The sequence below is a fragment of the Aegilops tauschii genome, chromosome 1 (assembly GCF_002575655.3).
Source record: "Aegilops tauschii subsp. strangulata cultivar AL8/78 chromosome 1, Aet v6.0, whole genome shotgun sequence".
In the NCBI taxonomy this organism is placed as follows: domain Eukaryota; kingdom Viridiplantae; phylum Streptophyta; class Magnoliopsida; order Poales; family Poaceae; genus Aegilops; species Aegilops tauschii.
In genome coordinates, this window is record NC_053035.3 from 65,184,099 (window position 1) to 65,202,281 (window position 18,183).

Consider the following 18,183-nt stretch of genomic DNA (forward strand, 5'->3'; position numbering starts at 1 on the left):
TGAGGGGCTTGTTCGGGGTATCTTCACCCTGACCAGTAGAGCAAAGAGTTGCTCCTCAACCTACTGAACCTACTGAAAATCTTTACTTTGAAATTCCTTCGGGTATGATAGAGAAACTGCTAGCTAATCCTTTTACAGGAGATGGAACATTACATCCCGATTTGCACCTAATCTATGTGGATGAAGTTTTTGGATTATTTAAGCTTGCAGGTATGCCCGAGGATGTTATCAAGAAGAAGGTCTTCCCTTTATCTTTGAAGGGAGAGGCATTGACATGGTTTAGGCTATGTGATGATATGGGATCATGGAACTACAACCGATTGAAATTGGAATTTCATCAGAAGTTTTATCCTATGCATCTTGTTCATCGTGATCGTAATTATATATATAATTTTTGGCCTCGCGAAGGAGAAAGCATAGCTCAAGCTTGGGGGAAGCTTAATTCAATGTTATATTCATGCCCCAATCATGATCTCTCAAGGAAAATGATTATTCAAAATTTTTATGCTCGGCTTTCTCTCAATAATCGCTCCATGCTCGATACTTCTTGTACTGGCTCTTTTATGATGAAGATTATTGAATTAAAATGGGATTTATTGGAGAGAATTAAACGCAACTCTGAAGATTGGGATCTCAATGAAGGTAAGGAGTCAGATATAACACCTAAGTTTGATTGTGTTAAATCTTTTATGGATACCGATGTTTTCCGTGAATTTAGCACTAAATATGGACTTGACTCTGAGATAGTAGCTTCTTTCTGTGAATCCTTTGCTACCCATGTTGATCTCCCTAAGTAGAAGTGGTTTAAATACAATCCTCCCATTGAAGTGAAAGTAGTTGCACCTATTAAAGTTGAAGAAAAGATTATCACTTATAATGATCTTGTCGTTCCGACTGCTTCTATTGAGAAACCACCTTTCCCTGTTAGAATAAAGGATCATGCTAAAGCTTCAACTGTGGTCAACAAAAGTAACATTAAGACACCCAAACCCCCTGAGCAAATTAAAGTTGAACCTAGTATTGCTATGGTAAAAGATCTCTTGGCTGATAATATTGATGGGCATGTTATTTACTTCTGCAATGAAGCTGCTAGAATTGCTAGACCTGATGCTAAAAATAAACATAGACCTGTTGTAGGCATGCCTGTTATTTCTGTTAAGATAGGAGATCATTGTTATCATGGCTTGTGTGATATGGGTGCTAGTGCAAGTGCAATACCTCATTCCTTATACAAAGAATTATGCATGATATTGCACCTGCTGAGATAGAAGAAATTGATGTTACAATTAAGCTTGCCAATAGAGACACTATTTCACCAGTTGGGATTGTTAGAGATGTTGAAGTCTTCTGTGGGAAAGTTAAATATCCTGCTGATTTTCTTGTTCTTGGTTCCCCACAAGATAGCTTTTGTCCCATCATATTTGGTAGACCCTTCTTGAATACTGTTAATGCTAGGATAGACTGCGAAAAGGATGTTGTTACTATTGGTTTGGGGGATATGTCTCATGAGTTTAATTTTGCTAAATGTCGTAGACAACCCCGTGACGAGGAATTGCCTAGTAAAGATGAAATTATTGGTCTTGCTTCTATTGTTGTGCCTCCTAATGATCCTTTAGAACAATATTTGCTAGACCATGAAAATGATATGTTTATGAATGAAAGAAGGGAAATAGATGAAGTATTCTTTAAACAGGGACCTATTTTGAAACACAACTTGCCTGTTGAAATACTAGGGGATCCTCCTCCACCCAAGGGTGATCCCGTGTTTGAGCTTAAACCATTACCTGATACTCTTAAATATTCTTATCTTGATGAGAAAAAGATATATCCTGTTATTATTAGTGCTAACCTTTTAGAGCATGAAGAAAAGAAATCATTGAAAACTCTGAAGAAGCACCGTGCTGCTATTGGATATACTAGTTTTGATCTTAAGGGCATTAGTCCCACTCTATGCCAACACAAAATAAAATTGGAGAAAGACGCTGAACCAGTTGTTGATCACCAACGACGGTTAAATCCTAAGATGAAAGAAGTGGTAAGAAAAGAAATACTAAAGCTTCTGGAGGCAGGTATATATTATCCCGTTGTTGATAGTCAGTGGGTAAGTCATGTCCATTGTGTCCCTAAGAAGGGAGGTATTATTGTTGTTCCTAATGATAAAGATGAATTGATCCCTCAAAGAATTGTTACAGGTTATAGAATGGTAATTGATTTCCGCAAATTAAATAAAGCTACTAAAAAGGATCATTACCCTTTACCTTTTATTGATCAAATGCTAGAAAGATTATCCAAACATACACATTTTTGCTTTCTAGATGGTTATTCTGGTTTCTCTCAAATACCTGTGTCAAAAGAGGATCAAGAAAAGACAACTTTTACTTGCCCTTTCGGTACCTTTGCTTATAGACGTATGCCTTATGGTTTATGTAATGCACCTGCTACCTTTCAAAGATGCATGATGGCTATATTCTCTGATTTTTGTGAAAAGATTGTTGAGGTTTTCATGGATGATTTCTCCGTATATGGAACTTCTTTTGATGATTGCTTGAGCAACCTTGATCGAGTTTTGCAGAGATGTGAAGAAACTAATCTTGTCTTGAATTGGGAGAAGTGCCACGTTATGGTTAATGAAGGTATTGTCTTGGGGCATAAAATTTCTGAAAGAGGTATTGAAGTTGATAAAGCTAAAGTTGATGCTATTGAAAAGATGCCGTGTCCCAAGGACATTAAAGGTATAAGAAGTTTCCTTGGTCATGCCGGTTTTTATAGGAGGTTCATTAAGGACTTCTCAAAAATTTCTAGGCCTCTGACTAATCTCTTACAAAAAGATATTCCTTTTGTCTTTGATGATGATTGTGTAGAAGCATTTGAAATACTTAAGAAAGCATTTATTTCTGCACCTATTGTTCAGCCACCTGATTGGAATTTACCCTTTGAAATTATGTGTGATGCTAGTGATTATTGTAGGTGCTGTTCTAGGGCAAAGAGTTGATAAGAAATTAAATGTTATTCAATATGCTAGTAAAACTCTAGACAATGCCTAGAGAAATTATGCTACTACTGAAAAGGAATTTTTAGCAGTTGTATTTGCTTGTGATAAGTTCAGACCTTATATTGTTGATTCTAACGTGACTATTCACACTGATCATGCTGCTATTAAATACCTTATGGAAAAGAAAGATGCTAAACCTAGACTTATTAGATGGGTTCTCTTGCTACAAGAATTTGATTTGCATATTATTGATAAAAAGGGAGTTGAGAACCCCGTTGCAGACAACTTGTCTAGGTTAGAGAATGTTCTTGATGACCCACTACCTATTGATGATAGCTTTCCTGATGAACAATTAGCTATCATAAATGCTTCTCGTATTGCTCCATGGTATGCTGATTATGCTAATTACATTGTTGCTAAATTTATACCACCTAGTTTCACATACCAGTAAAAGAAAAAGTTTTTCTATGATTTAAGACATTACTTCTGGGATGACCCACACCTTTATAAAGAAGGAGTAGATGGTGTTATTAGACGTTGTATACCTGAGCATGAACAGGAACAGATCCTACGCAAGTGTCACTCCGAAGCTTATGGAGGACACCACGCTGGAGATAGAACTGCACATAAGGTATTACAATCCATTTTTTATTGGCCTACTCTCTTCAAAGATGCCCGTAAGTTTGTCTTATCTTGTGATGAATGTCAAAGAATTGGTAATATTAGTGGACGTCAAGAAATGCCTATGAATTATTCACTTGTTATTGAACCATTTGATGTTTGGGGCTTTGATTATATGGGACCGTTTCCTTCCTCTAACGGGTATACACATATTTTAGTTGCGGTTGATTACGTTACTAAGTGGGTAGAAGCTATTCCAACTAGTAGTGCTGATCATAACACCTCTATTAAGATGCTTAAAGAAGTTATTTTTTTGAGGTTTGGAGTCCCTAGATATTTAATGACTGATGGTGGTTCGCATTTTATTCATGGTGCCTTTCATAAAATGCTTGCTAAGTATGATGTTAATCATAGAATTGCATCCCCGTATCACCCGCAGTCTAGTGGTCAAGTGGAATTGAGTAATAGAGAGCTCAAATTAATTTTGCAAAAGACTGTTAATAGATCTAGAAAGAATTGGTCCAAGAAACTTGATGATGCTTTATGGGCCTATAGAACTGCATATAAAAACCCTATGGGTATGTCTCCATATAAAATGGTTTATGGAAAAGCATATCACTTACCTCTCGAACTAGAACATAAGGCATATTGGGCCATTAAAGAGCTCAATTATGATTTCAAACTTGCCGGTGAGAAGAGGCTATTTGACATTAGCTCACTTGATGAATGGAGAACCCAAGCTTATGAGAATGCCAAACTGTTTAAAGAAAAAGTTAAAAGATGGCATGACAAAAGGATACAAAAGCGTGAGTTTAATGTAGGTGATTATGTGTTGCTATTCAACTCACGTTTAAGATTTTTTGCAGGAAAACTTCTCTCTAAATGGGAAGGTCCTTACGTTATCGAGGAGGTCTATCGTTCCGGTGCCATAAAAATCAACAACTTCGAAGGCACAAATCCGAAGGTGGTGAACGGTCAAAGAATCAAACATTATATCTCAGCTAGTCCTATAAATGTTGAAACTAATGTTATTGAAACCGTAACCCCGGAGGAATACATAAGGGACACTTTCTAGAACGTTTCAGACTCCTAAAAGGAATAGGTATGTGGTACGGTAAGTAAACCGACTCCAAAACAGTTCTAATGGCAATTTTTCTCCGTTTCGGAATATTTAAGAAAATAGGAAAATAAGAAGTAGTCCGGGAAGGACACGAGGCGTCCACGAGGGTGGAGGGCGCGCCCTACCCCCTAGGCGCCCCTGCCTCGTGGGCACCTCGTGTGCTCTCCAGACTCCGTTTTCTTGCACGATACTTCTTTTGGTAGGTAAAAATTCATTATATAATCTTCCAAAGGTTTTGACCATCGTACCACGCAATATCCTCTGTTTTTGTTTCGGGCTATTTCTGTAGCAGGTTTGGAGCAAGATGTCATCTCAGAATTCCGACGGAGATAACTATGTCTCACATCTCGTTGCTGACCCAAAGACCTATGGGGATCTATCTCCTTGTGGTCGAACTACTAATGATGAGGAGGATGCTCATTTGATTAGGATCAATGATTCAAGTTCGGAGGAGGAGGATGTCCCTCTACCTCAACCTGGGGATATGCACGTGAAGTTCAAGAAGTCTAGTCTTCCTAAGAGGGCTAGACTGTCTAACAACCGATCTATTCCTTCTCATTTTTGGCAGAAAAGCAAAGGAGATTTATGTGACAAGATCTTGAAGCTGGAAACGGAAGTCGATGATTCAAAGGAGGAAATTGCTCTTCTCAAATACAATATGAAAAAGTTGAAGGCACAATTAACTCCATCATCACCACCTCCGAAGAAAGAGACATAATCACATGGGTATGGGCACTCCCCTTGGCAACTGCCAAGCTTGGGGGAGGTGCCCCGGTATCGTATCGCCATCACACTCCTATCTTTACCGTTTTTCTTAGTTCGATCCTTTTGGTAATATGTTGATCTAGTAGAATAAATTTTTAGTATGATTTAGTTTTGAGTTTTGCTTTATGATCCTTCTATGTAATCGAGTTCGTGAGCTATATATAATAAAGATTAGTGTTGAGTCAAGGGCTTGATTATCTTGCTATGATCGTGAGGTAATAAATGAAAAAGAAAGTATAAAAAGAAATAAAGAGATCATTTGATCTTATGGAGAGTAATGACTTCACATATAAAGAGTATGATGAATAAAAGTTGTTGAGAGTTGACAAACATAGTTTTGGTCATTGTTGCAATTAATAGGAAGTAATAAAGAAAGATAGGTTTTCACATATAAATATACTATCTTGGACAGCTTTTATGATTGTGAGCACTCATTAAAATATGACATGCTAAAGAGTTGATGTTGGACAAGGAAGACAACGTAATGGGTTATGTTTTATTATATCCGAAATAAAGTATATTGTCATGGATCATCCAACATGTTGAGCTTACCTTTCCCCCTCATGCTAGCCAAATTCTTTGCACCAAGTAGAGATACTACTTGTGCTTCCGAATATCCTTAAACCTAGTTTTGCCATGAGAGTCCACCATATCTACCTATGGATTGAGTAACATCCTTCAAGTAAGTTGTCATGTTGCATGCAATAAAAATTGCTCTCTAAATATGTATGATTTATTAGTGTGGAGAAAATACACTTTATACGATCTTGTGATATGGAAGCAATAAAAGCGACGAACTGCATAATAAAGGTCCATATCACAAGTGGCAATATAAAGTGACGTTCTTTTGCATTAAGATTTCGTGCATCCAACCATAAAAGCACATGCCAACCTCTGCTTCCCTCTGCGAAGGGCCTATCTTTTACTTTTATCTCTTACCTTATACAAGAGTCATGGTGATCTTCACCTTTCCTTTTTACATTTTATCCTTTGGCAAGCACCTTGTGTTGGAAAGATCCTGATATATATATATATCCAATTGGATGTAAGTTAGCATGAATTATTATCGTTGACATTACCCTTGAGGTAAAAGGTTGGGAGGCAACACTATAAGCCCCTATCTTTCTCTGTGTCCGACTAAAACTCCATACCCATAAGTATTGCGTGAGTGTTAGCAATTGTAAAAGACTAAATGATAGTTGAGTATGTGGACTTGCTGAAAAGCTCTTATATTGAATCTTTTCGATGTTATGATAAATTGCAATTGCTTCAATGACCGAGATCGTAGTTTGTTAGTTCTCAATAAAGTTTCTGATTCATACTTTACATTGTGAATAGATTATTACTTGAGCATAAGAAACCATATGACAATATCTACATCTGTTGCTGTTATAAGAATGATCATGATGCCCTCATGTCCGTATTTAATTTTATCAACACCTCTATCTCTAAACATGTGGACATATTTATCGTTATCGGCTTCCGTTTGAGGACAAGCTAGGTCTAAGCTTGGGGAGTTGATACGTCCATTTTGCATCATGCTTTTATATCGATATTTATTGCATTACGGGCTGTTATTACGTGTTATGTCACAATACTTATGCCTATTCTCTCTTATTTTACGTTTACATGAAGAGGGAGAATGCCGGCAGCTGGAATTCTTGGCTGGAAAAGGAGCAAATATTAGAGACCTATTCTGCACAGCTCCAAAAGTCCTGAAACTTCACGGAGGGACATTTTGGAATTAATAAAAAATACTGGCGAAAGAATCCACCAGAGGGGGCCCACACCCTGGCCACGAGGGTGGGGGGCGCGCCCTACCCCCTGGGCGCGCCCCCTGCCTCGTGGGCCCCCTGGCAGGCCTCCGGTGCCCATCTTCTGCTATATGAAGTCTTTTACCCTGGAAAATATCATAAGCAAGCTTTCGGGATGAAACACCGCCGCCACGAGGCGAAACCTTGGCGGAACCAATCTAGGGCTCCGGCAGAGCTGTTCTGCCGGGGAACTTCCCCCCGGGAGGGGGAAATCATCGCCATCGTCATCACCAACGATCCTCTCATTGGTATGGGGTCAACCTCCATCAACATCTTCACCAGCACCATCTCCTCTCAAACCCTAGTTCATCTCTTGTATCCAGTCTTTGTTCCAAAGCCTCAGATTGATACCTGTGGTTTGCTAGTAGTGTTGATTACTCCTTGTAGTTGATGCTAGTCGGTTTATTTGGTGGAAGATCATATGTTTAGATCCTTTATGCATATTAATACCCCTCTGATTATGAACATGAATATGATTTGTGAGTAGTTCGTTTGTTCCTGAGGACATGGGAGAAGTATTGCTATAAGTAGTCAAGTGTATTTGGTATTCGTTCGATATTTTGATGAGATGTATGTTGTCTCTCCTCTAGTGGTGTTATGTGAACGTCGACTACATGACACTTCACCATTATTTGGGCCTAGAGGAAGGCATTGGGAAGTAATAAGTAGATGATGGGTTGCTAGAGTGACAGAAGCTTAAACCCTAGTTTATGCGTTGCTTCGTAAGGGGCTGATTTGGATCCATATGTTTCATGCTATTGTTAGGTTTACCTTAATACTTCTTTTGTAGTTGCGGATGCTTGCAATAGGGGTTAATCATAAGTGGGATGCTTGTTCAAGAAAGGACAGCACCCACGCACCGTTGCACCCACATACCAAATTATCAAAGTAACAAACACGAATCATATGAGCGTGATGAAAACTAGCTTGACGATAATTCCCATGTGTCCTCGGGAGCGCTTTTCTCTGTATAAGAGTTTGTCCAGGCTTGTCCTTTGCTACAAAAAGGATTGGGCCATCTTGCTGCACCTTATTTACTTTCATTACTTGTTACCCGTTACAAATTACCTTATCACAAAACTATCTGTTACCGATAATTTCAGTGCTTGCAGAGAATACCTTACTGAAAACCGCTTGTCATTTCCTTCTACTCCTTGTTGGGTTCGACACTCTTACTTATCGAAAGGACTACGATAGATCCCCTACACTTGGGGGTCATCAGGTATTTACCTACCATTCCAAGTAAATTTGCAAGTGCCAAACTCTAAACCTTCAAATGATAATCTGTCTTGTATGCTCGAATAGGTCATGTACCAACTAGGGCTGTCAATATCTTCCATGCTAGGTGGGTTATTCTCACGATGAGTGGACTCCGGTCATCATTCACGAGAAAATGGCTGGTAACCAGGATGCCCAGTCCCATGCTCAAAGAAAATCAACTCAAAATAATTGCAAACAAAACTTCCCCAGGAATGTTGTTAGTTGGATGGTACCCGTTGTTTCGGACCAGCCGTGGAGTGTGCTTGTTGGTGGGGGGGGGGTAGTATAAACTTTACCATTCTGTTTGGTAACCGCCTATAATGTATGTAGCATGGAAGATATCGAGATCTCTTAGTTTTTATGTCGACAATGAAAGTATACCGCTCAAAATATTATTCAATCTCTATTTCAAAACCCGAGCTCTGGCACCTCTGCAAATCCCTACTTCCCTCTGCGAAGGGCCTATCTATTTACTTTTATTGCTGAGTCATCATCCTGTTATAAAAAAGCACCAGTTAGAGAGCACCACTGTCATTTGTATGCATTGTTATTAATTATATTGAGTATGACTGTGACTGGATCTCTTTTACCATGAATTACAATGTCTAGTCAGTCCTTGATCTTCAAGGGTGCTCTGCATTTATGTTTTGCGGTCTCAGAAAGGGCAAGCGAGATACCATCTTGTTATATCATATCATGATTGTTTTGAGAAAGTGTTGTCATCTGATATTTATTATTATTGCTCGCTAGTTGATTATGCCATTGATATGAGTAAATGTGAGACCTAAATGTTATTGTCAATATGGTTAGTTCATAATCTATGCTGGAAACTTGAATGCTGGCTTTACATATTTGCAACAAAGGGATCAAACAGAGTTTGTAAAAGTTTTTCTTTATCACTTTTGGTTTGCTAACTGAATTGCTTGAGGACAAGCAAAGGTTTAAGCTTGGGGGAGTTGATACGACTCCAACGTATCTACTTTTCCAAACTCTTCTGCCCTTGTTTTGGACTCTAATTTGCATGATTTGAATGGAACTAATCCGGACTGACGCTGTTTTCAACAGAATTGCCATGGTGTTAATTTTTTGCAGAATAAAAAGCTCTCGGAATGACCCGAAACTTCACGGAGCCAAGTTTTGGAATTATTAAAAAATATTGGCGAAAGAATCAGCAGCAGGGGGCCCACACCCTAGCCACAAGGGTGGGGGGCGCGCCCACCCCCCTGGGGTGCACCCTTCGACCTTGTGGCCCCCCTGGATCTCCACCGACCTCAACTCCAACTCCATATATTCTCTTTCGGGGAGAAAAAAATCAGAGAGAAGGATTCATCGCGTTTTATGATACAGAGCCGCCACCAAGCCCTGTTCTTCCTTGGGAGGGCAGATCTGGAGTCTGTTCGGGGCTTCAGAGAGGGGAATCCGTCGCCATCGTCATCATCAACCATCCTCCATCACCAATTTCATGATGCTCACCGCCGTTCGTGAGTAATTCCATCATAGGCTTGCTGGACCGTGCTGGGTTGGATGAGATTTACCATGTAATCGAGTTAGTTTTGTTAGGGTTTGATCCCTAGTACCCACTATGTTCTAAGATTGATGTTGCTATGACTTTGCTATGCTTAATGCTTGTCACTAGGGCCCGAGTGCCATTATTTCAGATCTGAACCTATTATGTTTTCATGAATATATTTGTGTTCTTGATCCTATCTTGCAAGTCAACAGTCACCTACTACGTGTTATGATCCGGCAACCCCGGAGTGACAATAGTCGGGACCACTCCCGGTGATGACTGTAGCTTGAGGAGTTCATGTATTCACTAGGTGCTAATGCTTTGGTCCAATACTCTATTAAAAGGAGGCCTTAATATCCCTTAGTTCCAATAGGACCCCGCTGCCACGAGAGGGTAGGACAAAAGATGCCATGCAAGTTCTTTTCCATAAGCACGTATGACTATATTCGGAATAATGCCTATTATATTGATGAATTGGAGCTAGTTCTATGTCACCCTATGTTATGACCGTTGCATGATGAATGCCATCCGACATAATTATCCATCATTGATCCATTGCCTACGAGCTTTTCACATATTGATCTTCGCTCAGTTACTTTTCCGTTGCCACTGTTACGATTGCTACGAAACTACTACTGCTACTTCTGCCACCGTTACCGTTACTTCCATACTACTTTGCTGCAGATATTAAGTCTTTCAGGTGTGGTTGAATTGACAACTCAGCTGCTAATACTTGAGAATATTCTTTGGCTCCCCTTGTGTCGAATCAATAAATTTGGGTTGAATACTCTACCCTCGAAAACTGTTGCGATCACCTATACTTGTGGGTTATCAAGGCCATAGCATGGAAGATTTTTGAATTTTCCTCCCCAACCTTAATATATTGAATAGTGCACCTTTGCTTCTAGTATATATAGTGGATTTTCAATAGATGCTCATAATGGAGTTTGAGAATTCGCATGAAGTTGAACTCAGGTCTGGTCAGAGGCCTAATTTCTTCCAGCTGATCAAAGTGGAGAATCAACTTGCTGCAGTCAATAGTTAACTTCTTGATATATGATAATTTCTTGCTCCAAACCTTCAAATCATGACTTAGACATTTAAATTTCTTAGTGAGAAGAGCAGAGGCAGATAGGTCTGCAATAACTAGTGCATCCCATGACTTCTTTACACAGCCCATAAATCCATGCATATCCACCCAAAAATTCTTAAACCTAAAAACATTGGCAGCAGGGATCGTCGTGTCAATGGACACCATGCAAGGCACATGATCGGAGGCCGTTTTAGCCAGGGGATGCACCGCCTTGTTTGGATAATGGGAGATCCAATCAGTGATTGTGAAGAACCAATCAAGATGCTCGAGCAGTGGGTTTTGCTGCATATTAGACCAAGTGAAACTTCATCCTTTAAATGGTAGTTCGAGTAGGCCCAGATGACCAATCACCTCACTAAAGGAATATATCATTAACATCACCACCCGGGAGGTTTCTGTTTTCTAATGAACGGATAAAATTAAAATCGCCCAAGAGTAACCAATTCTCATCTGCAGGGATGTTTAAATGATATAGCCAGCCAACAAAATCATCCCTGGTCTGGCCTTCACATGGCCCATAAACAGAAACCAGAGTCCAATTCTCTGAATTATGAACAGACTTGAAAGAAACCACAACCCCAAAATGTTGAACTTCAATTAGGTGGCCCTAAAAAATGGAGGAGTTCTAAATGACCAAGATTCCACCTGACGCGCCGATGGAGGGTGAGAAAGAAAATTGATCGAACCTCCGAGGGAAAAAGGACCTAATCATTCTAATATCAAAATGCTCACATTTAGTCTCATGCAAGTAGATAATGGAACAACGACTCTCTTCAATTTTCGCTCTTATGTCACGCTGCCGAGCTTCAGAGTTTAACCCACGCACATTCCAACACAGGACGTGCCAATTACGATAAGAGGTACTATCCATAGATAACCGTCAAAGGAGGATAACAACGAGTCAATTTGCCTAACAGCAAAGGCATAACCGTAGCAGAGTCGCATACAATAAGTTCAGACAGGTAAACATGCAGACGAAAATAAAAATAAAAGGGCATAGGACCAAAAGTGCCCAACTCTCCACCGATCTCCTCCAGTCTTCAATCATCATGGGAAACATCATCATGCTCAGCTGGACTTGGAGTAGCCATAAGCTTCTCCACCGACAACTCGGTCGGATCAATACCCAGGGACAAACCGATAGCGTGCATTGTTGGGATTGGTGTTGGAGGCGGCAGGGGGAGCTGTTGGCTTGACTCAGCATCAGTCTTGAGCTTCTTAGCCTTAGGGCGACGTAGCGGAGCAGATTTCACTGGTATTACAGAGCCTGGCCTCATACCAGTCCTTTTAGCACAACTGTGAGTCGGTCTCCTCGTAGAAAAGTCCAATTCGAGTTCCACTAAGGTGACAACACGCTTGGAGCGTTGTGTCTGCCTTGGTCTCTTGCCCAATGACGTAGGAGTGTCAGAAGTGAACTGAAAATCCTCCTGTGAGTTGATGACCCAAAAGTATAGGGGATGTATCATAGTCCTTTCGATAACTAAGAGTGTCGAACCCAACGAGGAGTAGAAGGAAATGACAAGCGGTTTTCAGCAAGGTATTCTCTGCAAGCACTGAAATTATCGATAACAGATAGTTGTGTGATAAGATAATTCGTAACGGGTAACAAGTAACTAAAGTAAACAAGGTGCAGCAAGGTGGCCCAATCCTTTTTGTAGCAAAGGAAAAGCCTGGACGAACTCTTATATAAAGCAAAGCGCTCCCGAGGACACATGGGAATTGTTGTCAAGTTAGTTTTCATCATGCTCATATGATTCGTGTTCGTTACTTTGATAATTTGATATGTGGGTGGACCGGTGCTTGGGTGCTGACCTCCCTTGGACAAGCCTCCCGCTTATGATTAACCCCTCTCGCAAGCATCCGCAACTACGAAAGAAGAATTAAGATAAATCAGCCCCTTATGAAGCAACACATAAACTAGGGTTTAAGCTTCTGTCACTCTAGCAACCCATCATCTACTTATTACTTCCCAATGCCTCCCCCTAGGCCCAAATAATGGTGAAGTGTCATGTAGTCGACGTTCACATCACACCACTAGAGGAAAGACAACATACATCTCATCAAAATATCGAACGAATACCAAATTCACATGATTACATATAACAAGACTTCTCACATGTCCTCAGGAACAAACGTAACTACTCAAAAAGCATATTCATGATCAAGATCAGATGAGTATTAATTATCATTAAGGATCTGAAAATATAATCTTCCACCGGATAAACCAACTAGCATCAACTACAAGGAGTAATCAACACTACTAGCAACCCACAGGTACCAATCTGAGGTTTTGAGACAAAGATCGGATACAAGAGATGAACTAGGGTTTGAGAGGAGATGGTGCTGGTGAAGATGTTGATGGAGATTGACCCCCTCTCAATGAGAGGATCGTTGGTGATGACGATGGCGATGATTTCCCGCTCCTAGAGGGAAGTTTCCCCAGCAGAACAGCTCCGCCAGAGCCCTAGATTGGTTCTGCCTAAGTTCCGCCTCGAGACGGTGATGCTTCGTCCCGAAAGCTTCAGGACATTTGGAGTTGTGCAGAACAGGTCTCTAATATTTGCTCCTTTTCCAGTCCAGAATTCCAGCTGCCGGCATTCTCCCTCTTCATGTAAACCTTATAAAATAAGAGAGAAAAGGCATAAGTATTGTGATATAACGTGTAATAACAGCCCATAATGCAATAAATATCAATATAAAAAGCATGATGCAAAATGGACGTATCAACTCCCCCAAGCTTAGACCTCGCTTGTCCTCAAGCGAAAGCCGAAATCGAAAAATATATCGACATGTTTAGAGATAGAGGTGTCGATAAAATAAAATACGGACATGGGGGCATCATGATCATCTTTAGAACAGCAACATATATTGTCATATAATTTCTTATGCTAAAGTAACAATTTGTTCACAAAGTAAAGTATTAATCAGAAACTTCATTGAAAACAAACAAACTATGATCTCAGTCATTGAAGCAATTGCAATTTATCATAACATCGAAAAGAGTCAATTCAAGAGCTTTTCAGTAAGTCCACATACTCAACTATCATTTAATCTTTCACAATTGCTAACACTCACGCAATACTTATGGGTTCAAAGTTTCAATTGGACACAGAGAAAGACATGGGCTTATAGTTTCGCCTCCCAACCTTTTACCTCAAGGGTAATGTCAACAATAATACTTTATGATAACCTACATCCGAGTGGATATTTATATCCGGATCTCTCCAACACATAGTGCTTGCCAAAGGAAAAAGTATAAAGAGGAAAGGTGATGATCACCATGACTCTTGTATAAGGGTAGAAGATAAAAGTAAAAGATAGGCCCTTCACAAAGGGAAGCAAAGGTTGTCATGTGCTTTTATGGTTGGATGCACAAAATCTTAATGCAAAAGAACTTCACTTTATATTGCATCTATGATAAAGAACTTTATTATGAAATCCATCGCTTTTATTTCTTCCATATCACAAGTTCGTATAAAGCTTATTTTCTTCACACTAATAGATCATACATATTTAGAGAGCAATTTTTATTGCTTGTACCGATGACAACTTACTTGAAGGATCTTACTCAATCCATAGGTAGGTATGGTGGACTCTCATGGAAAAACTGGTTTAAGGGATGTTTGGAAGCACAAGTAGTATCTCTACTTGGTGCAAAGAATTTGACTAGCACGAGAGGGAAAGGCAAGCTCAACATGTTGGATGACCCATGACAATATAACTTCTATTCGGATATAAGAAAACATAACCCATTATGTTTTCTTCCTTGTCCAACATCAACTTTTTAGCATGTCATATTTTAATGAGTGCTCACAATTGCAAAAGCTGTCCAAGATAGTATATTTATATGTGAAGCCTCTCTTTCTTTATTACTTCCTATTAATTGCAACAATGACCAAAACTATGTTTGTCAACTCTCAACAACTTTTATTCATCATAATTTTTTATACGTTAAGTCATTACTCTCCATAAGATCAATATATGATCTTCTTATTTCTTTTTATTCTTTATTTTATTTAATTCCCTCAAGATCATAGAAAGAAAGCAAAGTCCCTCAACTCAAAACTATTCTTTATTATATATAACTCAAGGACTCGATTACATAGATAGAGATCAAAACAAAACTCAAAGCTAGATCATACTAAAAACTTTATTCTACTAGACCAAGATATAACCAAAAGGATCGAACTAAGAAAAAGGTAAAGGTAAAAGTGTGATGGTGATACGATACCGGGGCACCTCCCCCAAGCTTGGCAGTTGCCAAGGGGAGTGCCCATACCCATGTATTTATGTCTCTTTCTTCGGAGGTGGTGGTGATGAAGTTGTTGTTGTTGCAGGCTTGTCGTCCATCTTCCAGGGCATAGGCTCGCTCACCATCATAAAAGGATGAACGAGTCTTCGGGATCCTCAAATCTGCAGCCAAACTCATCCTCTTGAATCTATATTCATACTCACAGTTTTGGTTTTGCAGGTCATAGATCTGGGCCTGGAGGTGCTCGATTTTCTCGTGAAGCTTGAAGATGCCCCCCCGATGTTCTTGGCATCCATCTTGTGATTGTTGGTGAACTCCGCGATCATCATGTGATTGGCGTTGTGTGACGCCCCGAGACCGATGCTCCAGTTGCCTTCCATTTATTTGGTCGTCGTCATGTGTTTCATTTGTTTGTTGCCATGTTCATGTTGAGTGCTTTGTCATATCTGTGCTTCTTACACCATGCTCATCTCACTTGTTTTGTTGCATTGAGCCTCTTGTCATTTTGCATTATGCCATCCTTTGCCTGATGCATCATATTATAGCATTGTGTCATCCATGTTGTTTCCATGTCCATCTTGTGCATTGCCCCTACATTATATTTGTTGATTGCTCCATGTATGATCATGCATCATCACCTCCTCCTTCCTTTGGCAAGTGACCTTTACCCCTCCTCCATAAATGTTCATTCTTTTCCTGATGCTAGTGCACCTCATCCTTAACCCCTCTGCAAAATTTCATCTCATTTGAAGTTGTTTTGGTTGGGTTCAAAACATTCAAACTTGGATTATTTTTCTACCTCTAAAAATTGCCAAGTCAATTTATTCAAATCCTGCATAAATCCAGGACTCCATATATATTTTTATCTCTGAGAGTTTCCTTCCCAAAACCCCTTGCCTTTTCAATCTTGGAGGTGTCTAATTATTTTAGGCAGAATAAAAGAAAGGAAGGAAGGCCTCAATCCCAGCCGAAGCCCACCTGGGCCTTTCTTTACCCGGCCTAGACGAGCCGAACGACCACCTGCTCCGCTACATCGCCGTCTCCCTCCTCTGGGAGCCACTAGTTAACGAGCGCTCCTTCGGGAGCCTCGCAACGATCAGCGCCACTTGGCGCGCTCTCAGCCATTCGCCACGTGTCGCGCTCTGGACGCTCTCTTCGGATTTTTTTTATTTTTCCGCACGCGTTTTCGGCTATTTCAACGGTTTTTTTGACGTTTTGGTTTTCCACCGGTCTTCCTTAGCTTTTCAACCAAAAAAATTTCAACTTTTTTTTGCGCGAAAAAACACGTTTCCTTTTTTCCTTTCGCGAGAGTCACGGTTTTCCTTCCGCGAGAGGCACGGTTTTGCTGTCATGAGAGTCACGGCCGTGCCTCTCGAAAACGAAAAAATGCGTTTTCTGTTTTTTTCCTTTCGCGAGAGTCACGGCCGTGCCTCCTCGGAAACGAAAAAAACGTGTTTTCTCTTTTTTTTCCTTCCGCGAGAGTCACGGTTTTGCTTCCGCGAGAGGCACTGTTGTGATTTCATGAGAGGCACGGGCGTGCCTCTTTCGGAAAGGGAAAAAAACCCGTGCTCCCGGTTCGGTTTTTTCGTCCGGTTTTTTTCGGCCGGTTTTTTCGTGAAAAAAAGTTCAGCAAAACCTATCAACATGGGATCTAGTTTTGAAGATCTCGACACGAGGAATCCAACGGTGAAAGCGGTTTGAAATTTGGACGCACGGTTTGAGAGATAAAACGTTTTGAATAAACAGATCTACGAAAAAGGGAAAACTTCCAGGTTGCGACAAGTGGCGCGCTGCATGTGCGCCACTTGTTGCAACCTGAGGAATTGGAGTGATCTTTGCAACGAGTACTCCTCAACTAGTGATTTCGGAGATAAGTCCAGTATCTTTTTTAGTAAGGGTTGCCCACAAATAGTACGAGATGCAGGCAAAGGCCATCTTCAGGTTCCGAATGAATCTTTGAGTGATAGATATTTGGGTATGCCGACCGACGTGGGACACTCGAAGATGGGTACTTTCAAATATATTAGTGATCGAGTATGGGAGAAGGTAAGAGGATGGATGAGTAAACTTCTGTCTGCAGGAGGTAAGGATGTACTGATTAAATCAGTTGCCCAAGCTATCCCAGACTACTCTATGTCATGCTTCAAGTTGCCTAGAAGGTTGTGCAAAAATATTAACTCCATCATCTGCAAGTTCTGGTGGGGTTGTAAACAAGGACAAAGGAACCCGGCGTGGATGTCGTGGGAAGTTATGACGAGGCCAAAGTACTTTGGGTGGACTCGACTTTCGTGATATGGAGCTTTTTAACCTTGCGCTTCTATCACGGCAATCATGGAGACTACTACAAGAGCCGGAATCTTTGAGTGCTAGAATATTGAAAGCAGCTTATTATCCGGATGGGAATATCTTGACAACAGATTTGGGAGCGCACCCGTCCCAGATTTGGCGTGCAATACTAGATGGGAGAGAGATCATGAAGCAAGGTATCATAAGGAGAATAGGGAATGGGAAAAATACAGAGATATGGACATATAGTTGGTTACCTAAGAGTTCACTTAGACCTTTATTATCTCTGATTCCTAACCCTCCAATTATGGTATCTGAATTATTGGTGCCAGCGACGACTTAGTGGAATGAGGAGTTGATCCGGTCTGTTTTTCTTCCTTTCGATGTTGAAACTATTTTGAATATCCTGGTGTGTACGAGGAACGTTGACGATTTTTGGGCCTGGTACCCGGACAGCAAGGGACAGTTCT